Consider the following 25425-nt stretch of genomic DNA (forward strand, 5'->3'; position numbering starts at 1 on the left):
TGTCAGAGAGAGAGAGAGAGAGAGCACAGGCAGGTGGAGTGGTAGGCAGAGGGAGAGGCAGGCTACCCACAGAGCAAGGAGCTGGTTGTGGGACTTGATCCCAGGACTCTGAGAAAATGAACTGAGCCAAAGGCAGATGCTCAACCAACTGAGCCACCCAGTTATCCCTGGTCATGAATTCTTTTAACTTTTGTTTGTCTGGGAAACTTTTTATGTCTCCTTCTATTCTGAATGATAGCCTTGCTGGATAGAGTATTCTTGGCTGCAGATTTTTCCCTTTCAGCACTTTGAATATGTCATGCCACTCTCTCCTGGCCTGTAAAGTTTCTGCTGAAAAATCAGCTGATAGCCTAATGGGGTTTCCTTTGTATGTCTCTCTCTCTCTCTCTCTCTCTCTCTCTCTCCCCCATCTTGCAACCTTTAAAATTCTTTATTAGTATATATTGCCATTTTAATTACTATGTGTCTTGGTGTGGACCTCCTTTTGTTGAATTTGTTGGAGGATCTCTGTGCCTCCTAACTCTGGATCTCTGTTTCCCTCCCAGGAAGTTTTCAGCTATTATTTCCTCAAATGCTTTTCTGCCCCCCCCGCCCCCGCCTTTTCCTTCTGGTATCCCTATAATGCAGATGTTAGTATGCTTGATGGCGTTGCTGAGTTCTCTAAGTCTTTTCTCATTATGCAGTATTTGTCTCTCACCTGTTCAGCCTGTTTGCCTTCCATTACTCCAGCCTCCAGATCCCACTGATACATTCCTTTGCTTCCTGTAGCCTACTATTTGTTCCATCTATTGTATTTTTAATTTCATTTATTGAACTCTTCATCTCTGATACATTATTTTTTATCTCTTTGTTAAGGATCTCACTGATGTCCTCCACTCTTTTCTCAAGTCCATTGAGTATCTTTATGATCATTACTTTAAATTCTCTGTCAGGCATATTACTTATTGCTGTTTTGCTTATATCTCCTGCTATGATTTTGTCCTGTTCTTCATTTGGGACATATACCTCTGTCCCCTCATTTTGTCTACCTCTCTGTCTGCTTCTGTGTGTTAAGAAAGTCAGCTACAGATTCTGCTCTTGAAAGTACTGGCTTTATGAAAAAGAGATCCTGTGATGCTCTGTAGTGCAGTATCCCCTGTTCACAGAACCTGCAGCTTCAGGGAGTCTTCTCTGTGTGTTGCTTGCACCCTGCTATTGTGTCTGAATTGCTTTTCTTTTCAGTCTAGTCTTCTGCAGTGACTCTTTGCCTATTGTGTTCTGTGCTTGGTCTTTGTAGTATTAGTGGGACCCAGAGAGGCCGGGTCTGAGGGGGCTTAACTGAGTGGAACTTGGGGGCAGGGCAGCAGTTTTAACAAAATTTGCACTGAGCTGTTGGTTTTAGGCCAGATCCCCCAAGGCAGGCACATGGTGGAGCTGGGGGTATCTAGCTGTAAACATGGGACAGTGTGAGCTTAGGGTCCTCATACTCTGCCATCTTCCCAAGCTCCTGTTCATTTATCATATTTTTTAAGAGAGCAAAAAATTATAAAACCCAAATCTGGCACGAGTATGTGGGCATATTTTGCTGATGAAGTATAACCAGACAATCTTTTCCTAGAAGTTTGTAAACCATATAAGTCATATTGATGCCTTAAAAATCTTGTGCTTTCTGTCTCAATAATTTCACTTCTGGGCATCTTAATATAATATTCGTAAGTATTGTGAAACTTTAGTGTGTATGGTCATTACTTTGTTACATATTAGAAAAAATAAAGATAATGGATAATTAAGTCAGAATTCATTCACTTTTTACTTGCTGAAATACTATTTAATTATTAAATTGGCCAGGAAATAAACACACACCTACACACATACTATTATTACACACACAAATAATCACATATACATATATATGATTATGTAAGTGTAAACATCAGAATTCAAATAGGGTATGTACTCTATGCTTACATTTATATGAAATATTTATGTGAAAAAAAGACTAGGAGGAGATAAATTAGAAAGTATTACTTAGGTATTCAATAGGTGGTTGCAGGATATTTCTAATTTTTTGTTTTTCCTGAAATTTTGTAGTCTGGTTATATTCTGATTTTTAGATAAATTTAATAAATAAAAGGAATAAAGGGAGGGAGAAAGAATTATGTTTTATTCCAGTATACATAATTTTTATTGGATTAAGTGAATTTAAGATGCTATACTAATGAATGGTTTGAAGAAGGCAAAGAGAGTTGTCTGTGATTGTTAACTTTGCTCTAAAAAGCAGGATTAAAATTGTTCCTTTTATTTTCTCATGAAAAAGGGTAGTTCTGCTTCTATGTATTTTTCCCCTTTGTATTTCTAATAGAGAAATGTGTCTGTGTGTAGCAGCAGAGCTCTAACATTAAAAATATGCAGGCATCAGGGATATCAAAGAACTATATGGAAGAAAAACATAGTGACTTGGCTATTATTCCAAATCATCTGTTTCCTTTAGTTTGTAGCATTTTCTGAAATTTGTAAGTCTAGTAATCTAACCTAAGTTTCCACTTTTAAGTATATCTCCTCAAATGAATTTAGCTTTTAAGACAGCTCCCCAAATCGATGGTTCTTAAGCCCATATGAATTAGCACTAAAAACGTGTTTATAATTTTGGAGAAAAAGAAGATTATATATTCAAAATTTAATACAAGGGTTTTTCATTTACCTAGTATCCTTTAGTTTCTTAACACATTGAAATTATAGGCTTGCTTAACACATGGGCACAACCCAAGACCGCATCTGAAAATTGTTCTGCAAGTTTCACAGGAGAGAAGTAGGTTTTGTGATATCTAGAAGGTAAATATGTCACACACAGGGTTAACATTCAAAAAAGTTTGGCAAATTTCAAAAAGACATTTGAAAAGAGCACTAATACATTTAAAAAAAATAGTATTATTTGTCCAGTAGACACTTAGGGTGTTTCTTGGCTGAACTTTCTCTATATATGTATATCTATTAATGACTCTGGATAAATAACTTACTAAATTTTTTGTTTCTCAGCATTCTCATCTGTAAATTGGAAATAATATGTAGCTATATCTTATTAAGGGCAGTTTATAAGATAACATGCATAAAGTGTTTAGAAGAGTTTCTGGCCAAAAAAAGGGCTATATAAATATTCACTGATGTTATCACTATTATTTTTGATTGCCAGGTTATGTTGCCTTTTTTAGTAAATCTTACATTTTGGAAGTTTGTATAATGGTCAAAGCACTTTTTAAGATAGAATAATACACTTCAGTATAAATTATACCTTATATTTTAATAAAAAAGAGCATTATATTATCTCATTTTATTCTCATAATTAGATATTAAATCAGAAAAATAAATCTATTATTCATGGTATACAGTTAGTAAATGGCATATCTGGGACTTAAGTTCTAATTTCAGCATTTCTTCCCAGATACTCCACTGTGACTTTTTTGTCTGAATTTACTATGTAATCATTTAAATATATGATTTTACAAAAATAAAATTCTAAATAATTCCGGAAGCAGAGGACTCATAGAGGCAGCTGAATGTTTTTACTTGAAATCAGTATATCCAACTGTGTTATAAAAGTGAAAGCAATTTGATAATTTTGTTTTATTTAAATCTATAATCTCATGCTTGATACAATGGCCAGGAGTTGAAAGTATCAACTGTGAAAATGTAAATTATCAAAGTATATCTTAGAAGTGATGGTGTTCAGACTTACCAATCATATGGCAAATAAAAAGTATCAAGGACTGTAATTTCAGATAATTTGGAGAATTTTTCAACCATTCCCAAACTGTATATGTGATGAATTATCTGAGATATACTGCTTGATAGAGCTTCTCAGAAATACATGAGCCCTGTTTCTATAGTACCCTAGTAGCAATGGGAGATGTGGTTAGGAAGCCTAAAACTCACCCTCTAACTAAAAGACACAGAGGTTACCAGCCATCAAGTGGGCTTTGGGATATAAGTTTTACTGATGGCTATGTTCCTAGTAATCTTTTGTCAAATATAGACACACTGTCTTCAGATAAACTGCCTTGGAGAATATAGCTTTGATACCAAACCAAATGGCATCACCTATTCCAAGTTCAGTTTTAGGCCTTGGGATCTCTTGGGGAAGAAAATCTGAGTCTATCAAGTAGATCCTGAATGGGTACCTGGCCAGATACAAAGTCCAAGTCCTGCCTGGCATACACAGTTCCAGGCAAGTCAGTAAGGCAAAATGCTAGAGGGTGTGGGTGGTGAGAGTGAGTAATTTGGTATTCTTATGTCTGTAATATTCCTTCTGGGAATGGGCCAGTGAACACAGATAGATCTAAGAGGATAAGACATTTTAGCACACAGAAGCGTGGACTTTACACTGTGACCTATATATAAACCATATGTAGACCAGAACAAAAACTAGAGACTAGAAAACTAGAGAACAGGAGATTAGAAATGTTCACTCAAATGATCCTCTATTCTAGAAAGGAAATAGATATCTGAGAAGATGGTGATACATGTTGTCTCTAAAACATTGCCTCTCAAGCCACAATATAGCCATGACTCACTTGGAATCTAGTTTAAATGTGGATTCTGATTCAGTAAGTCCTAGGATTCTGCCTAGGTGATGCTAATGCTTTTCGACTGTGGACCGTTCTTTGTATAGCATGGATATAAGAGAAATGTCTAAACCTCTTTTGGACCCTCTTTCAAATATTTTTTGGAAAAGTGAGATATTAGATATCAAAAGAGATATATAGAATGTATCTCTGTGTGTCTTTGAGCTATATACTTTCACTCATTGAGCTTCCATTTAAACATCTTTAAAACAAATGATAATTCTTACCTTGTTTTGTTGTACACAAGGTTAGATATAATGTATCCATAAAATACCCAGAATAGATCCTGGCTTGTTGTAAATACTCCCCACCTAATAGTAGCTACTAGTGTAATTATTACATAAAAGAAAAGGGGAGTTCAGCTGAAGTATGTTGATACTTACCATTTGAATTCAGATTTAAAAATAGCAAAAGTGAAAGAATCTCATGACTAAAGATATACATAAAAGAGTAGCAGGGCATATGAGAATCAAATAAATATAATATTAGGTTGCATTAATACATGTTAAATATCTATGTTAAGGAACATTCTAGAGAGACATGTCTAGACCTTCCAAAGAGGTATTGTAAACTTAAAAGATACTTACCTGTTGGTAAGTTGGATTTGGAAATACTGCGATCAACTCCAAGCTTATTATTCTTATTCTGGTATGTTGACAGATGAAGTATGCCCAGAGTGGGGCAACATTGGTGGCAATTCATTCAAAAGGCATTTCAGGTGAAAAATGTTAAACAAAACAAAACAAAAACTTTCATAGAAGTTAAGAAGGTTGGAGAACAGTTGGGATAGAATGGAGAACCCTATCAAATGGATAAAGAAATAGTCTTGCCTCTATCTTAACTTCTGATGGCAAAACTGACACTAACAGAAATTAGAGGTTGGCAGGTTTATGCATAATATAAAAGCTATTTCTGATTGTTCGTGTTCCCCAAAAAGGAATCCGTTTACTCAAAAGGTAAACCCCTATTGTAGAATGTGAAAACAAATGCTTCATACCCTCTCTGCAGGGATGTTTTAGACTAGGCTTCTGCTAAAACTGCACAGTTGGGGTAGGCCCTTCAACCCTAAATTCTAACTCTAAATTCTAGTATTCTAATACAGTAGATATTAGCCAAAAAATAGTCAAGAAATACTCCCTAATTGGTTTGATAGGCATAGACAAAAATGATTGTTTCCTTAAACTTCTTTAAGAATTTAATAGTGATAAGAACTTAATAATCTGTAGTGTAAAGTTTTTTTAAATACTTGTTTGCATATTATCTCAATTTACCTTTGAAATTCATTAATTTTAATTTTTATTTCCAAACTTTCTTTTTTACTTTTCCAGTATATCTATTTACAACTTAACCAAAATTTGAGATGAAAATACACAATGTTCACATTTTGGCATTCATTTTAGAATCTTGCTGAGGTTTTGACTGATTTTTCTTTCCCTAGTATATAGTGGAAACCCTTTTATTCAGTTTTTTCACTGTTGGCATTCGTTGATTTATTGAAAAAGTCATTTTAAGTGAGAACTCTTTAAAAATAATGCATATATACCTAAATTTTATATCTATATATCAATCTACCTATATGAACCAGTGCACATTTATTTACTAATATCTGGGGTCTATTGTTTGGATTTCCACATATCCTATCTTCCTTGCATTAGTCACATTCAAGTGATTTGCAGTTTTTTTAATTTCATAGTGAGACATAACTCAAGAAAATTATGAAACAATCAGAATGAAAAATGTTTCTGGATCCCCCTCCCTATTTTCCCTAACTACTACTGGGTATCAGTTAGGAATACTTTAATTGCAAATAGCCAAACAACTTACTATGGCTTACTTAAATTTCCTCATCCTTTCTTCCTTCCCTCTCTCCATCTTTTCTTTCTTTCCTTCATTCATTCCTTCTTTCCTTTGTCTTATTAAACAAGAAATCTGGAGGTAAGTGATGGGTGACATTAGGATAGTCACATTCTCTCTTAACTTCTCCTGGACTTGCCCTTATAATCAGTCACAAATGGGTGTCACAGGTCTCAACATCAGGATCATGTTCTAGAGATATCTGCTCTCTTTATGAGGAAAGCAAATTTTTTCTTATTGCCACCGATTTATGAATGGATATGTCTCATTGGCCAGAATGGTGCTGGATGACTACATCAATTTGCTAATATTTTAGCTGACTCCAACCCTTTAAAGTCTCAGAATGGAATGGTCTGGGAATGGGTGCTGGGTTAGCAAAGCAGCAATATCTGTTGATCCTATCTTTTACTAACTTGTCTTTTCTGAGTTTTTCTAAAGGTCTTGACCTAATTTTCCTAGATTCGACTACTTCTTTTCATACTCATCTTTTACTAGTATTTGTAGAAATTAAGTTGCATAATTAAAATATTATATACAATGGCAAATACATGTTTGAGAATAAATACAAATTGATTTTCACAAACATACAACTCACTGATAAGATCAGAAGTACATGGATCACTACTAGCTGGAAGAGTACAGTGTTTCCTGAAAATCAGTTGAACACATTTTAGAGGTATAATATATTTAATATGTACAGAGAGAGGCTTAAGACCCTTTTGAACCTACAAGGAGTATAATATACAAAATATTTTTAAAAATGTACATTTTACAATCCCTAATTTAAATCCAGTCTTTTAGAGTAATACAAAATAAATAATTCCACTTATCTGTGAGCTTTTCAAGATGCTGGCCTGTATCTTATTTGACTTGTATCTCTAATAGGCAGCATGTATCCAGTACATCCAGTACATGAAAAGGTCTCACCACAAGTTGCATTGATGACAGTGATGACAATGACGATGATGATAATGATGGGATGAAGATGTTAGAATACCATATTGAGTGATATGGTACCAACTTAGTAAGAATTTCAAATAATTCTTATCAATTTCATGTTTATAAGTTCTCTATATATTTGAGTGAAGCAGTTACCACTCTCATTTGTCAGATGGAAAGTCTACTTTGGTTTGGTGTTCTAGGATTTGGTATGGTTTACTAGGCAATTAAATGCTAAAACCCACCCATTTCCTATATAATCAAACTTTCCTACATATTGCTAACAATCCTAGATTTTTTGGCTAATTGCAGAGAAGGACTACTAATGTCAAAGACAGCAAAAACATACTCTTAATCGAATACATAATAGTAAAAGTAATAGACTGTAAATATTTAAGTGGGAGGAAATGTTGCATGCTTCTTTTGTTAGAGACCAGAAAACTTGTGCCATTTCCTTTGACAAATGAAAGAGCTTCCTATTTCTGTTTGTTAACAGCTGGAGCTGATGTTACTTTTATTTTGTTGTTCCCATACTCTTTATAGCTTGAGGCAATAATTCACTCAATTTATGTGAAATTATTGCATCACCAGTTTTGCTGCTGTCTATATATTCATGGGGTTTGGTGAAGTTCTAATTAATTAAGGATTTTTTCCCTACCTTATGTGGAATAAAGGTAGTTTTAGTTTTAAATTGTCTAAATTCAAGGTAAGTCATATACATAATATGAAATCTTTTGTCTATGTTCCTTGTGGGATTGGTGTGTGGACATTTTTAAAGCTGGCAAAATTAGTTATTCTGTAACAATTTACTTATTTCGTAATGAAAGAATTTATAGCTGCTCCGGAGGTAAAATTTTATATATCTCATAGATATCAATAATAATTATAAATGTTACAGACTTACTATAATGTTTTTACTTCTAGTTCTTCCAGAAAGCCATGTTAAGTTTTTTAAACCATAAAGCTTTATATAGCTGACAACACCAAAACCATTCAATGGTACCCATATGCTCTATCATTTAACTTAGTACTAAAATGCTGATTGCTCTGGGCAATAGTACAACTAATCAATTGTAAATTGCTTACCTTGGAATAGAATTTTCTTTAAGATCACTTTTCTGGACATCATGATGCCTAAAGACATTATAGTTAATTACGAATTTTGAGAAATTTGAGAAAATAATTCATGTATTTTCTACTGTATATTCCTGAAGTTAATTGGTAGCAATATAGTGAGATGGTAACAGGTATTAAAGAGATGAATACATGAATACATGGGAATACATGAATAAACCTTTTCATAGATACAAAAAAAATGAACATAACAAGTGACACTTTAAAAATAAAACATGAAACTCAAATATATAACTCTAATTCCTCTTAATTTCTTTAGTTCTATCAGTTAAAAGAGCAAACCATTTATCTCAGTCTTTTACATTCTGATTTTTTGTTTTGTCTGATATTGATTTGGAAATTTTCAACAGCTTGACCAGAAAATCTGCATGTGGGAAAACATAAGAAATTGACTGAAATGTCTGATACAGATCCAGAATGGATCTATATTTTATTATATCCCAAGAATGTAGAAGAGGCAGTTGACAGTTGAGATAGACCATATAAAGAAGTGTTTCTTAAAATGTGGTTTCTGGAGCTGATGAATCAAAATTTTCTGGAGTGTTTATTATAAAGCAAAAAATCTGGGCCCACCCCCCCTAGAGATTTAAGTTAGTATAACTGAGGTGTACCTGGGTATTTACCTTTGTGCATAATTTGATCTTAAGCACACTAAAGGTTTGAAAAACAGTGAAGTATCAATTCTCCATTTCCTACCATATTCTTTATTATGTTAAATACCTAGGAACTACCATTAGATTTGTCCCCATTGAAATATCCTCATTCATAGTTTAAAACTATGATATCATGAAGGATACTTCTGAACATTGTACAGAGCAGCTGTTAAGCACATTATATATCACTCAATGCTTTTTTTTTTTTTTAAGATTTTTATTTATTTATTTGACAGAGAGAAACAGACAGCGAGAGAGGGAACACAAGCAGGGGGAATGGGAGAGGAAGAAGCAGGCTCCCAGTGGAGGAGCCTGATGCGGGGCTTGATCCCAGGACTCTGGGATCACACCCTGAGCCAAAGGCAGACACTTAAGGACTGAGCCATCCAGGCACCCCATCACTCAATGCTCTTTGCATACAAATGCATATAAGAAGTTATTTTGGAACTACTGACATGGGGGTGCCTGGGTGGCTCAGTTGGTTAAGTGTCTGTCTTCGGCTCAGGTCATGATCCTGGGGTCCTGGGATCAAGCCCCATGTAGGGCTCTCTGCTCAGCAGGGAGCCTGCTTCTCCCTCTCCCTCTGCCTGCTGCTCCCCCTGCTTATGCTCCCTCTCTCTCTGTCAAATAAATGAATAAAATCTCAAAAAAAAAAAAAAAGAATTACTGACATGAAGAGATTTTCATTAAGGATGAGTAATTATCATTTTATCATGTAGTAAGAACTGTGCAATCAGTATCTGTGTATCTTTTTGCTTTGACTCTACAGAACTGTGTTAGGTAGCCTCTAAAATGGTCTCCAATGATCCCTGCCTCTTGGCATTCATGCTTTTTATAATACCCTTCTCTCAGAAGGACTTAATGATTTAATGGACTTAATGCCTGCTTCTAACTAATAATAGGATACAGCATGAGTATTGGCGTGTCATTTCTGATATTAGGTTATAAAGTGAATGTGGCTTTTGTTTTGGGTGCTCTCTTTCCTTCTCATTCTGAGGAAAGTCAAGAGCCATGTTGTAATGTGCCCTGTTGAGAGGCCCACATGGCAAGGGATTGAAGGAGTTTCTAGACAACACCTAGTGAGGAACTGAGGTCCTTATCCAACTGCCCACAAAGAACTGTACCTTGTCAACAAGCATGTGAGCGGGCTTGGGAACAGAACCAACTCTGGTCATACTTCAGATAAGATCACACCCTTGGACAACACCCTGACTGCATTCTCATGAAGAACCTTGAGCCAGAAGCCCCAGCTAGGCTGTGCTCTGATTTTTAACCCACACAAAGTATGAGATAATATATATTTGATATTTTAAGTTCCTTAGTTTTTGTGTAATTTGTTTTGCAATAACAGAAAACAATTTAGAAACTAAGAGCTTCATTAATTACCTCATTCCTGATTCTAATATCATGATTGCTTTCTATGTGATCTCTGCTTTTTTTTATAAATACTTTATTTTGTTATCAGAAATGTATTTTTATTTTAAACTGCTCAGTCCTTTTTAAAAAAGAGCTTTATTAAGTAAAATAAAATTGCACTAATACTAATAAACTCATAATTCTTTGTGCCTAGCAAGTACAGCCCTTGTCCAGTTTCTGTCAATCTGAATCATAATTGCAAATTAATTAATTTTTAAAGATTTTATTTATTAGACAGTGAGCACGAGCTGGGGGGAGGGGTAGGCCGTGGGGTAAACAGAGCGTGGGACACTGAGATCATGACCCAAGTTGAAGGTAGATGCTTAACCAACTGAGCCACCCAGGCACCCCTCATTTATTTATTTATTTTTTTTACTTGAGAATTCATCACATTCTTTTTGAGAAGAATTACCTTTTTAGCACTTAGACCAAAATCATAGTATCCTTTATAGAACTGTAACACTAGAATATTTTTTAACTATTCTGGACACCAGCACTTTTGTTTTATAGATGAATAATATTTGGTCTGTAAGAAAAAAAAAAAAAAAGATGAAGTGATTTACCCAGTATGAAACTACTGCTTGAACTGAGATCTAATGACTCTTTTCTAGTGTTCCTTTGATTCTTTTTTTTATTTATTTATTCGACAGAGATAGAGACAGCCAGCGAGAGAGGGAACACAGCAGGGGAGTGGGAGAGGAAGAAGCAGGCTCCTAGCGGAGGAGCCTGATGTGGGGCTCAATCCCATAACGCCGGGATCACGCCCTGAGCCGAAGGCAGACACTTAACCGCTGTGCCACCCAGGAGCCCCCCTTTGATTCTTTGATCATAAATTTACTGGTGGTAGATGCCAATGTTCAGAAGACTTTTGGGAGATGAGCATTATCTAGCCTAGGACTTCAACTGTGTCATGCATATCTTTCAAAATGAGATAGCCATTTTTACCAATATTTCAAAACTGTTTTCAAATTTCCCATGGTTTTATATGCTGCAGGGGCTCTACGTACCCCTCCCTCCTTCCATTCCTCACTTCGTCCCTCTTTGTCTTTTCCTTTTTTCTTTCTTTTTCTTTCTTCCTTTCTTTCTTTCTTTCTTTCTTTCTTTCTTTCTTTCTTTCTTTCTTTCTTTCTTTTTCTTTCTTTCCGGATATTTCTCACTGCTAAACATTTAACTGTTTCCAGTGTTTGCCTTTTCTATGATGGCATCTATAAACATGTTGTGCTACTAGTCTTCAGGAATAAAACATTAATAGCGTTAATTAATAGCATAAACAGGATTGCATTTTGGATCTATTGTATAGAAAGTGCTTTGGATTTATTTTTGGATAGACACAATGGAAGGGAGATTGAGAGAGGAATGCCATTCTAGAATAAAATTTCCTGCATAAAAAGCCACATTTTTAGTAGTTGACTAGGTTTAAGACTTGGAGGAAACTATTTTACATCATAATGTTACTATGAATGAAATTTTAATGATATAATGTGGAAGAGTATTTTTAAAAGTATAAACTGCTTCCCTAGCACTAAGTAATATAGATCTTATTTACATCAATTATCTGTGTTTGAAAGACAGAAGTTAGGGGGTTTTTTTTGGCCTGGAATAAATTAATTTCCCCCATCTTCCTGTTTATTTTGCAAGCATTGACTGCCTCTCTTGCTAGTTTTATGTAAGCACATGGAAGTTTCTGGTTGTATGTGGCAGTGGAGTTATTACACAAATAAATGCCAGGGAGTCAGGGATTTGCTTCCCCATCACCATGCACCATCAAAGGCATTACTCTCATTTCTTATTTAAATAAACTTCCCCCAAACTCCTAGGCCTAAATTAAATCGAAGTAGTTTTAGAGCTCAAGGACAGAATAAGTCACTACGGGAAAGTGGGACAAAGGAAATCAGGGACGCCAGATGGAAAGTTCAGACTGGCCAGTATCTTTAAAATGTCAGTGCTGTATAAAAAGGCTTTGTAGGCCATCAATCATCCATGGCTCTAGAAACAGGCAGGTGGCTATAGAAATTAGTCTTTTTATCACTAAGCCTTAGAAAATTGTTTTCAAAGTAGGCTGTATTTGAGACCACTTGTGCAGGTAAATCTAAGGAACTAAGAGAAAGATGGAGGAAGAATGTCTAGTAAGATCTTAGTAGTTAATGGAAAAGTAGCCCCTTGTTTTCATAAATAGTAGGGTCAAATCAAACAAAAATCCCTATATTTATTCTATGCTTATGTTGAAATTTGACTTATTTACTAAAATAGGCAGGATTTAAATCTGACTTTCTTATATTTTTGCACATTTGAAACAAGATTAAAAATGAATATGTTTCTTTTTTGATCATGATAACCAACTCATAATCCTAGCAGTATCCATTCATTAAAAAAAAAAAAAGCATAAAGCAAAACCACTGGTTTTCAAGAAAAGAGGAATCTCAAAAAGAAATGGCTATAGGACCTCAATGATATAGGAAAGCTTTGCAGAGAAGCCTATAGTAGGTTTTAAAAGATTTATTTATTTATTTATTTATTTATTTATTTATTTGAGAGAGAGGGAGAGAGAGTAAGGGGGGGGGGGGCGTAGAGGATGAGAATCTCCAGACTCCCTGCTGAACCAGGAGCCTGAAGATATGGGGCTCAATCTCACAACCCTGAGATCATGATCTGAGCTGAAACCAAGAGTCTGACACTCAATGGCTGAGCCACTCAGGTGCCCCAGGTGATAATAACATTTTATTAAATAGGGCTAATCAGGGAAGATTTTCATCAAGAAATAGATGAGATAGATTTTTTTAGTGTGTAGTTTTAGGAATAACTTTATATATAAAACATGCTAATTGTCAAAAATTTTAGAAAATGAAAAAAAAAAAAGTATTAAGACCAAAGTGAAATCACCCATAAGTTGGCAACTCAGATTTTTAAAATACCTATTAATATTTTAGTATATTGTCTTTTGGTCTGTGTGTGTATAATATGTATTTAATATTTGATCATTACTTACAGAGATTTATCATTTTCCCCAGCAACAATATTTTATAAAAATATTTCCAGTTTATTAAATGTGGGTCTTATGAGTGGACCAGAGAAAAATAAAGCATTTCTTAGCTTTGGGGTGGGGATTGAAGGGTAGGCAATAAAGATGAGAAACTAGCAAATGAGTTTTATTCAGTGAAGGATGGGGTAATTTATTTGGTTTAAAAACAGCAGGACATAAAATTCCACATTTGAAGGGGAGAGCTATTACTTAGCCCTACAGGCCAGGCAGGATGACACTGTGGTGTAGTGATAAGAACAATGCAGAGTGTACGAGAGGCCTCCGTTCACACCACATTCTTACTATTTGACGCTTCAGCAATATCAGGTTTGCTACGTACTAGTCACTTGGCTTGATACTCCCTTCACCTTGTTTCTTCATGTTTAGAATGAGACATCTGAAAGATGGGTCCACGATCAGTACCATTCGAAGCCAAATCTCTCCCAGAGCCATTGTGTCTGTTGGAAAAGGTAGAGTCCATGAATGCTTTCACAAAACTGGAAAGCGTTGTACAAAGGAAACACGCTGGAATGTGAGCTGCCAAGGCCACACTCACATCTTTTCATCTTGGTATTCCCTGTGGCCACATCAGTAGACACACAGAATATGCTCCGGAAATGCTTGAGATAGTCAACAACAGATAAGTTTGGAATGGAATTGGCATCCTCCCAGAGGTCTTTTTCTTTTCTTTCTTTTCTTTTTTTTTTCTTCTAAGATAGGAACGTGTTTTCTGAACTGGATTCTGAGAGCTATTAGTTTTGGTCCTCTAACAAATAGTTTTGTTCCTTTTTTTCTGAACCTGGCAATAGAACAGATAGATCTGCAGGTTTGGATATGTGACTCGGTTCCTGCTACTCTCATTGTCCCCTTTGGTTGGACATAGTGCCTATCCATAAGTGAGAATAGAGTGCAAGTAAAGGTAATTAATCTGATATCTTTGTGAAACTGAATGTTGTGGGGACAGAAAAAGACTTCTGCTTCTGGTAAAGATAGAATAGCAGGGACTAGAAGTACCTTCCTGCTTGAAACAAATAAAAAAAAATGTACGTAACATATGAAGTGAGAGCACTCAAGACATTGGACATCAGGCAGTGAAGGAAGGCCATCCCTGAAAAACAGAAAACAGAAGTGCCTCATGAGATTGCCCAGCTCACTGCCTAGAGAGAGATTCTAGTCTGGGCTGGGAGGGGGCTCGGGCAGAGCAGAGCTGCCTCCCAGACTTGTCGCTGACAGCTTGGAGAAGTCCAGATTTACGAGTTTATAAATCCTTTTTATTGTTAAGCTACTTCAATTTGGGTTTCAGTCATATTAAGGAAAAGAGACTTAATACACCTTCTTATATTTCATTTTCCTGTCCATTTCTCTTTTCCCTTATTCCTGAGTTCCTTTTTTTTTTTTTAAGGGTTAAAGCCAGTTCTGTCAACTGAGTTCCTTTTCAAAGTTAGTCATACCTCAGGCATTGCTGAAGTCACATGTTCAGTAAGATCTGACAAGTACCCTTTTCTATGTAGCCTTAAGTATGTAAGCTGCAAGAACCACAGCCTTTAGAGTGATTTTTCGAATTAAATTGTTAAAATCTGTTTTTAACGTAGTATTTTCTGAAAAATCTATTCTTCTGCAGACAGGCTTACAGATATCTTCTGTTAGGGCTGGAAATTGACTTTCTAGCCACTGACACTTGACAGGATGTTTATTTTCCTGTTATAACAATTGCCAATTGTCCACCAATTTCTCTTCTCACAGAAATAACGAAGGTCATCTGTGATGAACTACACTCTCTAGAGCCTCTCTCTGACAATTTCTTTATATACATATTTGATATTGGTTATTCATTTCCCAAAAAAGAAAAAAAAATGAAGACAATCAGTGTAAAATGCTGTCAAGGGTGGAGCAGAGAGAAGATAAAGGCGTTTGCATGTTATTCTCAACCTGACTATGAAAGCCATCACCCAACAAGGATGGAATGTCAGCACAGATGCTTTTTTTTTTTTTTTAATTTCAAAAAAGCTCTGCAGCTTGAAGATAAAATGTAACCTTGCAGTTGCTAAGGTAACTAGGATTTTTTTTTTTTTTTCCTCCTTAGGAATAGCTGAACAAATTAGGTGAGGAAAACTTCTGTAAATTGTCAATACATGGATGCCCTAAAGCTGCAACAGCTAAATGGTTCATTGGAATCCTAGGTAACGAATATGTGGGGCAAGTCACCTAAAAGATACATTTGGTGTTGATCTGATTAGTTTCTTGAGCAATTTCATGCAAATGCATAAAATCACAGTTACCCCTCCTTTTTTAGTTTTGACAACCTTTCTTCCCCTAGTTAATGTTATGCAACTTAATGGCTATCAGTGGTCCTAAGACTGAGGATCCAGAGAGAAAATTTCTAGCTACAATAAAATATGACAAGGTTAATCGTTGGCAATGGTCTACTTTATAATCAGCACATATTTAGAATTCTATATTGATATTTCCCTGTTGTTGCTATTCCCTGGGGCTTCCTTGTGGTGCGGCATCGTTAATCTTTCAACATTTTGCTGGCAGGATTATTTGTGAAAATATTTTGGCATTAGAGACTAATGGTTTTTGCATGAGAATCCACTCGTTTTGTTTGCTTTCAAAGTATCCCAATGTATTTTGACATTAAAATACGTTGATAATATCTATGCTATTTCGTGGTTTCTAAGATGCACATTTTCCCACATTTTAGTATTCCTGAAATTAGGATAAATGTTCCAATTGATGGTACCTGACAATTGCCATTAACCACTTTTTGTTTTTATTATGTTAGTCACCATACAGTACTACTTCTAAAGTATCTTGTGCACATAATAATCAAGGATGTTATAGACTGGATGGGATATAGTATTATGACTTACTGGTTTGAGAAAAGAGTTGGTAAGAATTTGTCCCATAAACTGTTTTCACTTTGTCTTACCAAGCAGTACATTAACAAAACGTGATTTTCTAGGCTGATCCTCAATGTAACCAGCTATCACAGCAGTGTTGTTGATATAAATGTTTTTTACCTGCAAGTGTTCTGTGGATTATTCAGATGTCACATGATCATCTGGCACTAACTTCCTGTGCATACAAAGCTTTAAAACAAACCAGGTAACAAAAATGGGTAGACTCTGAATATACTAAGGAGGAAAAGCTGTGTTTGCTAGTAATTTATGTTTCCTTGATATCACGTCTGTCCTGTGGCTAGGCATCTGATTAACTGGTGATAGGCATTCACAGGATACCTGCCCCGGGCTAGAAGTTCTGCCTTCCGGTGCGCTTTGAAGACCGTTGCCTGCCAGTCAACTCATTCACTAGCTGTGTCACCTGGCAAGTCAGTTAATTCCCCTCAAACTTGGATTCTCATCTGAAAAAAAGGGATGATTTCACAGATTTGATGATTGTTCAAAGATTAAACCACATATATTGTACCATAACTGGTACTCAGTAAATGGTTTTTTCCTTTTTCCTTTTTTCCCTCTATACCTACCAATTGAGTTGATTTTTCCATTGTACCAAATTAATGAAAAAAATGAAATTATTATATTCTTCGTATTTTATAATATGATAAAAAGTTATAACTAGGAAATGTTAGTCTTCTCTTAGTCGGAAGGTTTGAAGAATTAAAGCAGTTGACTAATGAAACCTAAACTGAGGAAAGTAAAATTCTAGAATTAGTCTTCAAAATAATTTTATAATCTCTATAAGCAAGAGATGACATATGTCTTATGCAGAAAGATAAGCTTTTTCTGGTTTTATATTTTATTGCATTAAAAATCACATTAGAGCATGATAGTTCGTGCCATATGGAGTACAAAGGGAGTGGGTTTGGTAAGGAGATAGACCTGATTCTGTAGTATCAGTTTGGATGTAGCTAACCATGAGACTAGTATAAGTTACTTCACTTTTTTGAGCCCTAGTTTCCTACAGGTGTTATTAGACTAATACTATTGTTGTTTGGGAGAATAAAAGGTAGAGAGTGTGTGTGAAGTGTTAGACATAATCCGTGAGTTAGAATAGGTAGTGAATAAGTGTACCTTCAATACCACAAAAATTTCTTTAGAAAGGAAAATTTTCTCATATAGGTAAAATTCAGTTATAATAAACTTCAGAGGACATTTTCATCTTTATTAAAGATTTTATTTATTTATTTGAGAGAGAGAGAGAGCACAGAGGGAGAGTGAGAGGGTGATGCAGACTCCCCCCTGAGCAGATAGCCTGATATGAGGCTTGATCCGGGCACCCTGAGATGATGACTCTAGCTGAAAGCGGACGCTTAAACTGAGCCACCTCGGCATCCACAGAGACATTTTTAAATGCCATCTTCTTAAATATGAATGCATTGGAGGACCAATTCCCAGTCTGCAGGAGTTTGGGAACAAAATGAATGCCCAGGTCTTTGTAGCTGACTGTCAGGGACTTTTAATTTAGTGAGGGAATAAAGGTCCACTACCATGCACACGTACTCCAACCCTACAATTCATTTTTGGGTGCTTTCGTTTATGAGTTTTGATGAAAAGGCTGGGGTTTAATGGAGTTTTACTTGTTTTTTGGAATGTTTGAGATGGGAAAAGATACAGGAAGTTAAACTTAATTGCTACTGAATAGACAAAAATAGCTCTGCTATAGATTAACTCTATAAACTGTCAGTTGTGGACAAGTTCTAAGCATTCCAGAAAATAAGACAACATTAGAAACATGATACGCAATTGCCTACTTCCTGAAATTGAAATGTTTGTCAAACTTGAATGGTCTAAATATAAAGCTTAGCAAATTTTAAAGCAGTGAGTTGGCTGAATTATTTCATGCGAGTTAGTGTATTTGCTGGGTGAGGGGAGTATATTTTGAGGGATGACAGCACAGGAGGTGTAATGTTGTCTTCTGTGTTGTCTTGGTGATAAAGCTCTTTCAGGTAATTTTTGTGATTACCATTTAAAAACATAAGAGCTTAGTGATTAAGAGCCAGGCCTGAAATCAGATGGAGGTTGCTATCTCACCGTGGTTAATTGACATAGTTTGACATTGGAATATTAGGAAGCTTTCTAAACCTTAGTCTTCCCAACTTTAGAATAGGGACGACTTCATAAAGCTGTTGTGAGTGGTAGAGTCTGATTTTGAACCAAGCAGTCTGGTTCCAGGACACATGCCATTGACGGTTAGGCCCGATGTCCAAGGTATATTTTGTTTTAAAAGATTCCATTCAGGGCACCTGAGTGGCTCAGTTGGTTAAGTGACTGCCTTCGGCTCAGGTCATGATCGTGGAGTCCCGGGATCGAGTCCCTCGTTGGGCTCCATGATCAACGGGGAGTCTGCTTCTACTTCTGACCCACCCCCATCTCATGCTGTCTCTCTCTCTCAAATAAATAAATAAAATCTTCTAAAAAAAAAAAAGATTCAATTCAGGTCATTTTATTTGGGGAATAGAAAGGAAAACAAAAATAGGTTAATAATGTTAATGGATAAAAAATTAAATCGTATCATGTAATACTTCAACAATTTTAGAAAGAAAAAATGTAATCTAACTTTTGACCCAAGCAAAGTTAAGAGTTTATGGTAATAGCTTGTATTATGTTTTAGGTGTTATGGTTCATTGAATCAGAGGGGTTGAAAGTGTAAATAATATCTACAGTCTAATACATAGTGTTTAGTATGTGTAACTATATTCAATTTCATACGTGGTATTCTTTAGTACTATTTCTGTCTGATCACCATTCCTGGTTTATGTATGGTGGTAACGTGTTTCAGGCAATAGTTCTCATTTGAAACTTTATTTGTGACATGCTGAGAGCTCTTTTAAAATTAAAAATTTGATTTAATTTTGTTTCAGAAATTACTTCCAATTTTCCAAATGTAAATTAATATCAATCCATAAGTGGAGCAGAAAAAATTCAATTTTTACATGGCCTATTTTTTTTAAAAGATTACTTGTGTATTCTTTAAATGATTCTCAATTCTTAACCGGCTATGAATTTAAACCAAAACCCAAGAACTTGTTGATGAAAAGAAAAATAATATCAGTGATAGCATATTTGCATTATGCGTACTGTGTTAAAGGACATTTTACATTTAGAGGCAGAATGGTCTATTAAAATGCTTGGTCACAACTTTCATTCAGTGACTTTGAGCAAAGATCTGAAACTGAATATAAATATAGCAAAGTGATAGCTTTGGTTGTTTAAGATGTTCTTTAATTGTGGTAACATGTGGCCCCAGAAATATCCCGTGGGTTTTATTTCAGTCACACTGCAAAATATTTAGTTTAGTTGACTACTTCCAGCACAGCAGGACCTTGCTTCGAGAAAGTGTCTTAACTGTCTTGTCCACTACAAGTTGTTTTATTAAGTTCTTGGAAGGTCTTTTCTAGATCAAATGGGATTAACTATTTGGAACTTGTACTTTATGGTTTAATTAAAAGAAAGTTGCAGTTCAGTCTTTCATTTGTTTTAGATCTATTTCTTTGTCTTTTTTGAACCATCAACTTTAGGGAATTAAAATAAGGAAAAGCATCATTGCAACCTGGCTCCAAAGATATTTATATGTAACATTGTTGAAATAAAGATCCTATGGAGTCTTCATCACAATTTTCTGAGCCTAACTCATAATTTATTTTGCATATTTTTAAACTGAAAATAAAATTGAGTGTCAAATGTCTTTAAGAATGTTTATGTAATTATACTTATACTGTAAAATCCATATTAAATACTTGTGATAAAAATAAAATATGCTATGTAACAAGTAAATAGGAAGAGGCCTATTTTGAAAGCATTTATTGTGACACTTAATCATTGTTACCATGTAGCATATTTGATTTCACGTTAAAAAAAGAATGTATGATTATGAAAGCGTATCAAGTATAATAAATGTCTCTTTAATCAGAACAATATTTAGCATGCGCTTATTCAGAAAAGATTAGTCACTTGTAATCCAATCTAATAATTTATAAGTCAAGTATAGCGATGATACTTAGAGAAATAATGAAAACGGGAACACACTAGATTTGGGGAGATGGTACTTACTGCAAAATGGAAAACATTTTGGAGTCAGACAGATGTGGGATTGTAACACTATACTTAATCTTGGTGCAAACTTGAACAACCTATTTAACTCTTCTGTACCTTGTTTTCCTTTTGTGCAGAAGGTAAAAAAAAAAAAAAAGCCCTTGTATCAGTTAGTTATTGCTATGTAAGTAAGCATCACAATACTTTGTGACTTACATAGTAAGGACCTACTACTGCTCACTAGGTTCAGCTCAGCCAGGTTTACTGGTGCATCTGCGATCAGTTGTGTGGATGAGGTAGGTTATTTTCCTAATCTAGGGTCTGGTGATTAACTGGCTGAAGTTTGGTCTAAGGTGGCTTCACCTGGGACAACTGACCTCTCTTTCATGTGATGACACCTCGTTCCAGCAGTGTAGCTTTGTCTTGTACTCACAGCAGAGTGGAGGTCCAAGAGAGTGAGAGGAAGCACACAAGGTGTTTTGGAGCTGGCATCCTGTCATTCCGCTGTGTTGGTCAAAGCATGTTACACAACTAGGCCTGATTCAAGGAGTGTGGAACAGACTCCACTTTTTCATGGGAGTAGCTATAGAGTTGCATGGGCGAGTGTGTGGATCAAGGAAGGAAAAGAGTTATGGCTATTTTTGTAATGTACCATAGTCCCTATCTAGCGATTTAATGTTGTCTTTGGAAAGTATTTGGCAGAAAATGTTTGCCCAATAAAGTTAACTAATTTAATTTTTAGAATGAAGCCACTTAAATTCTTAGAATATTTTTCTTCTTTTGTTGTTTTTTTTTTCCTTGATGAAGGCTGCAGTGATTAATCATTTAATTTTTTGCAAGTTCAACTTCTAAAACAATAACTCAGATAAAAAAAATCAAATATGGCAAAATTTCATAAGAATTCATGGGACATTTTACTTTTAGAAATATGTTTTCAGAATTTTAGAGGTCAAAACTACAGTTGGTGGAAAATACTTTCATTCGGAATGCTTGGGCATGGATAGGAGCTTTCCATTGTGCCATTTGTTTATCATCACCTGTTCCATCCTTCATTTCTGGTGAAAGTATATCATAAAATATAAATAGTGTTATTAATATGATGAATTATCTTTGATTGTTTAAAAGGAAAAAAAATAAAAGCTTTTTATTTTGAAATAATTTTAGACTCGCTGAAAAGTGGCAAAAATAGGACCCGGTTCCCATTTATGTCCCAGTCCCATTTCTCCTCATATTAACAACATATATGGCCACAGTACATCTTTGAAGACTTGGAAATTAACATTGGTGCAACCCTATTAACTACAAATCTTATTTGAATTGTACTGATTTTTTCCCTAATGCTTTCTTTTCTTCTGTTCCAAGATCCTATCCAGGATCCCACACTGAGTTTAGTTGTTATTTCTCCCTAACCTCTCCACTTTGTAAAAGTTCCTCAGTTTTTCTCTTTCCCTCATGAACTAGACAACTTTTGAAGAGTGCTGACAAGTTATTTTGGAGAAAGTCCCTCTATTTGGATTTGATTTTTCTCGTGATTGGAATAAAGTGGTGATTTTTTTTTTTTTACAATAATACTACTGAAATGATGCTGTATTATCAGCTCACCAAATCAAGAAGGTTTATGATGTCAATATGTCTTCTTAATGGTGATATTAATCTGATCACTTGGTAAAGCACATGTCTGCAACTTTTCTCTATTATAAAGTTACTATCTTTCCCTTTTTAGTAAATGTCTTCAGGGAAATACTTTGAGTGGTGCAAACCCCAGGCCCTAGTTTCTAAACATTCTGCAATAAAAGGAACAAGGACTTCTTGGAAAAATGGCTGATTCCAGGTGGGGCAGGGTAAACATAAGAGGAGCTTGAAATATCTTGTGGTAGGAGAGTCTAAAAAGTGCTAAAAAAAGATGGTGGTTGTTGAAAAAGCATGGATGACTGAGGCTAAAATGATTTGAAAAAGAAAATAAATGTTAGTTTTGAATATTAACCCATAGAATTAAATACACTTCCATGAGTCCATACTGACATAAATATATAAATATTCAGGGTAGATATCTTAGCTTGGGCTGCTCTAACAAAATGCCATAGACTGGTTGGCTTACGTAACAAGTATTTATTTCTCATAGTTCTGGCAACTGTGAAGTCCAAGATCAGGGTGCTGGTATGGCTGAGTTCTGATGAGAACCCACTTGGCTTACAGATAGATGCCTTCTTTCTATATCCTTACATGGTGGAGAAAAGACAGCTCACCTCTCCCTTGCTCCCCTTAATAAGGTCACTAATCCTATCATAAGGGCACCACTCTCATGACCTCATCAGAACCTAACTGCCTTCTAAATTTCTGACCTCCACATGCCCTCACGTTGGAGGTTAGGACTTAAAAAAATGAATTTAGGGCATAAACAAACATGTAATCCATAGCAGTGGAGAAGGGACAGGTATTCCATTCAGTAGAATGTTTGATTAATAAAAGTAGAATGATGGGGAAAATAAACAAATCACCATTAGGCAAACAGCATAGCAATGATTTTTGTCCATCAATGGATCTTGGAATTAGCAAAAGTTTGAGGAGAAACAGGATTTGCATAGTAGTTTTCATTTTTGAAACTGATAAAAACAATTTTTTGAAACATACCAGTGTTTCCTTCTCTATAGTTTTCTTACCACATATCTAAATACCATCATTTTTCAATGCCCTAGTCTTAAATAATGAGAGAAAATTATTCATTTTTTAAGCACGTAGCCTCTGGCTAGGCACAGAGCTACAGAGCAACAACAACAACAAATCAGGTTCCCTGGTGCTTTTCAACATCTTCCATAGTTTTGTTAGCTTGGCATTGCAGGTATAAAATATAGAACTTCAATTCCTGCTATTTTTTGGAAGTTCACCAGTTCAAAAAGGCCCACGCCCTGTCCCTTGGCAGAGTGATTATTAGAAAAACACATGCTGTAATGACATTCATAAGTCTAACCAGCTGTGCATCAAATTGAGGCATGGGGTTAGATTTGTAAAAAAAAAAAAAAAAAAAGCAACATAGGGGCGCCTGGGTGGCGCAGGCGTTAAGCGTCTGCCTTCGGCTCAGGGCGTGATCCCGGCGTTCTGGGATCGAGCCCCACGTCAGGCTCTTCCGCTGGGAGCCTGCTTCTTCCTCTCCCCCTCCCCCTGCTTGTGTTCCTTCTCTCGCTGGCTATCTCTCTTTGTCAAATAAATAAATAAAATCTTTAAAAAAAAAAAAAAAAAAAAGCAACGTAAAGTGGAGAAAAAACCATAATAGTAACTTAGTTGCTCCAGAACACTCTATTCTTTGTTACATATTTTTTTGTATAGAGGAGGTAGAAATATTTTGACAACGCAATTGAAGAGGAAAAAATCTGAAATTTAAGTTAAATTTTTGAATCACCAAATGTAAGAGCTTGAAGGAGGCTAGAAGTGATTCAGTTCAGCATATTAATTTAACAGATATAGAAATTATAAAACAGAAGTTAAGGAACTTAAAAGATTTGCTATGGTTTCACTCTTCTTTGAAATTTGTCGTGACCTAATCATGATTAAAGAAGCTGGACTTGCTTACAAGGGGTGTACAACTTTATTTTTAGAGTTAATTATTGGCAAACAGACATTGACAGCAAACTAATGATAATTTTATAACAGCCAGTTCTAATATTTAGCTTATCAAATTGTAAGGCATAGTTAAATTATAATACAGCTTAGTATAAAATTGTAATGACAGTAAAAGGCATTAGAAATAGGTAGCTGGGGATATATATATATTTCACTGGTTAATATAATTTGGAATAATAATGCTTAAATCCCATTATTACTGTCTTTGATATTCCTTTATTCATGAGTGATTCATTGATTAGTTCACATGTACAGTGGAAAATAAAACTCAGAAGGTCCCTTGTTCATATAGAACTTGTAGTCAAGTGGAGAGAAATCAATAAGAAATAAATAATTATTTAATTACCATTTTTGAATACTGTTATATGGGAGACATGCATCTTTTAGGAGATGACATTTAAGCTAGATTGACCAAAAAAATAAAGGAGCCGGTCATGGGAAGGTGGAGGCATAGCCTTCCAAGGAGGGCAGTGGCTTGTACTAAGTGAGACATGAAGAAGGCTGGAAAACAGGCAGTGCATAGGAGCATAGGGAACAGAGGAGAAAGTTTGTGGTAGGTCAAGTTAAAGAGTTTGGATTTTATATTAAGCATAATAGAAAATCATTGAAGGATTTTAGTGAGGGGAATTTTATGTTTTTAAGGAATTGTTCTCACTGCCCATATCAGGGAAATGATGAATGACACAGCTAGTAAAAGTACCCTAATATGTTCTTCACCTCTTCACTTTTTTTTTTATCATTATTTCCATCTCTTCCAAAAATTATAGAATATGCTATAGAATCGTGATTGAAGAATTGTATAGCTTTAGATAATCTCTTAAAGTGTCATGCATTAATAAATATGTAAGTATGTTTTGAGTATACACACATGCATGGCACTATGATTATATGAATATATATGATACATATTCTAAAAATAAAAATAAAGTAATTCTATTTTTGCTATGATTTGATTGAGAAAATACCTTTGTGTATATGGGTTTGAGGGTCCCTTTCAATAATTCTTTCAATTAACAACATTGGACTATTTGGAGATGTGGAATTACTGACCTTGAATCTTTTTATTTTTCCTGCTTTACAAAGTATTTTTATGTATGCAAATGAATAGGCCAATCTAAATTGTAGTCCTGTCCCTGTTTGCTTACTAGTTGTGTAACCTTGGTCAAGTTAATTAACATTTCTGTTTTTGAGATTCCTTA

The 25425-nt window shown here is 35.2% G+C and overlaps 1 protein-coding gene across 7 annotated transcripts in view; it reads left to right on the forward strand.

Annotated features, from left to right (window-relative positions):
- The window catches only part of NAALADL2 (N-acetylated alpha-linked acidic dipeptidase like 2), a 1320052-nt gene that overhangs the window by 474865 nt on the left and 819762 nt on the right, over positions 1-25425 (forward strand). Inside the window, exon 1 of one of the 7 annotated variants that reach the window (XM_044384026.3) lies at positions 1-25425. This exon is cut by the window's right edge and continues 11516 nt beyond it. The exons of the other annotated variants lie outside the window; for them this stretch is intronic. The gene's annotated coding sequence lies outside the window, so the exon portion shown is untranslated. 7 annotated transcript variants of the gene reach the window in all.

The sequence above is a fragment of the Ursus arctos genome, unplaced genomic scaffold (genome assembly GCF_023065955.2).
Source record: "Ursus arctos isolate Adak ecotype North America unplaced genomic scaffold, UrsArc2.0 scaffold_4, whole genome shotgun sequence".
Lineage (NCBI taxonomy): Eukaryota > Metazoa > Chordata > Mammalia > Carnivora > Ursidae > Ursus > Ursus arctos.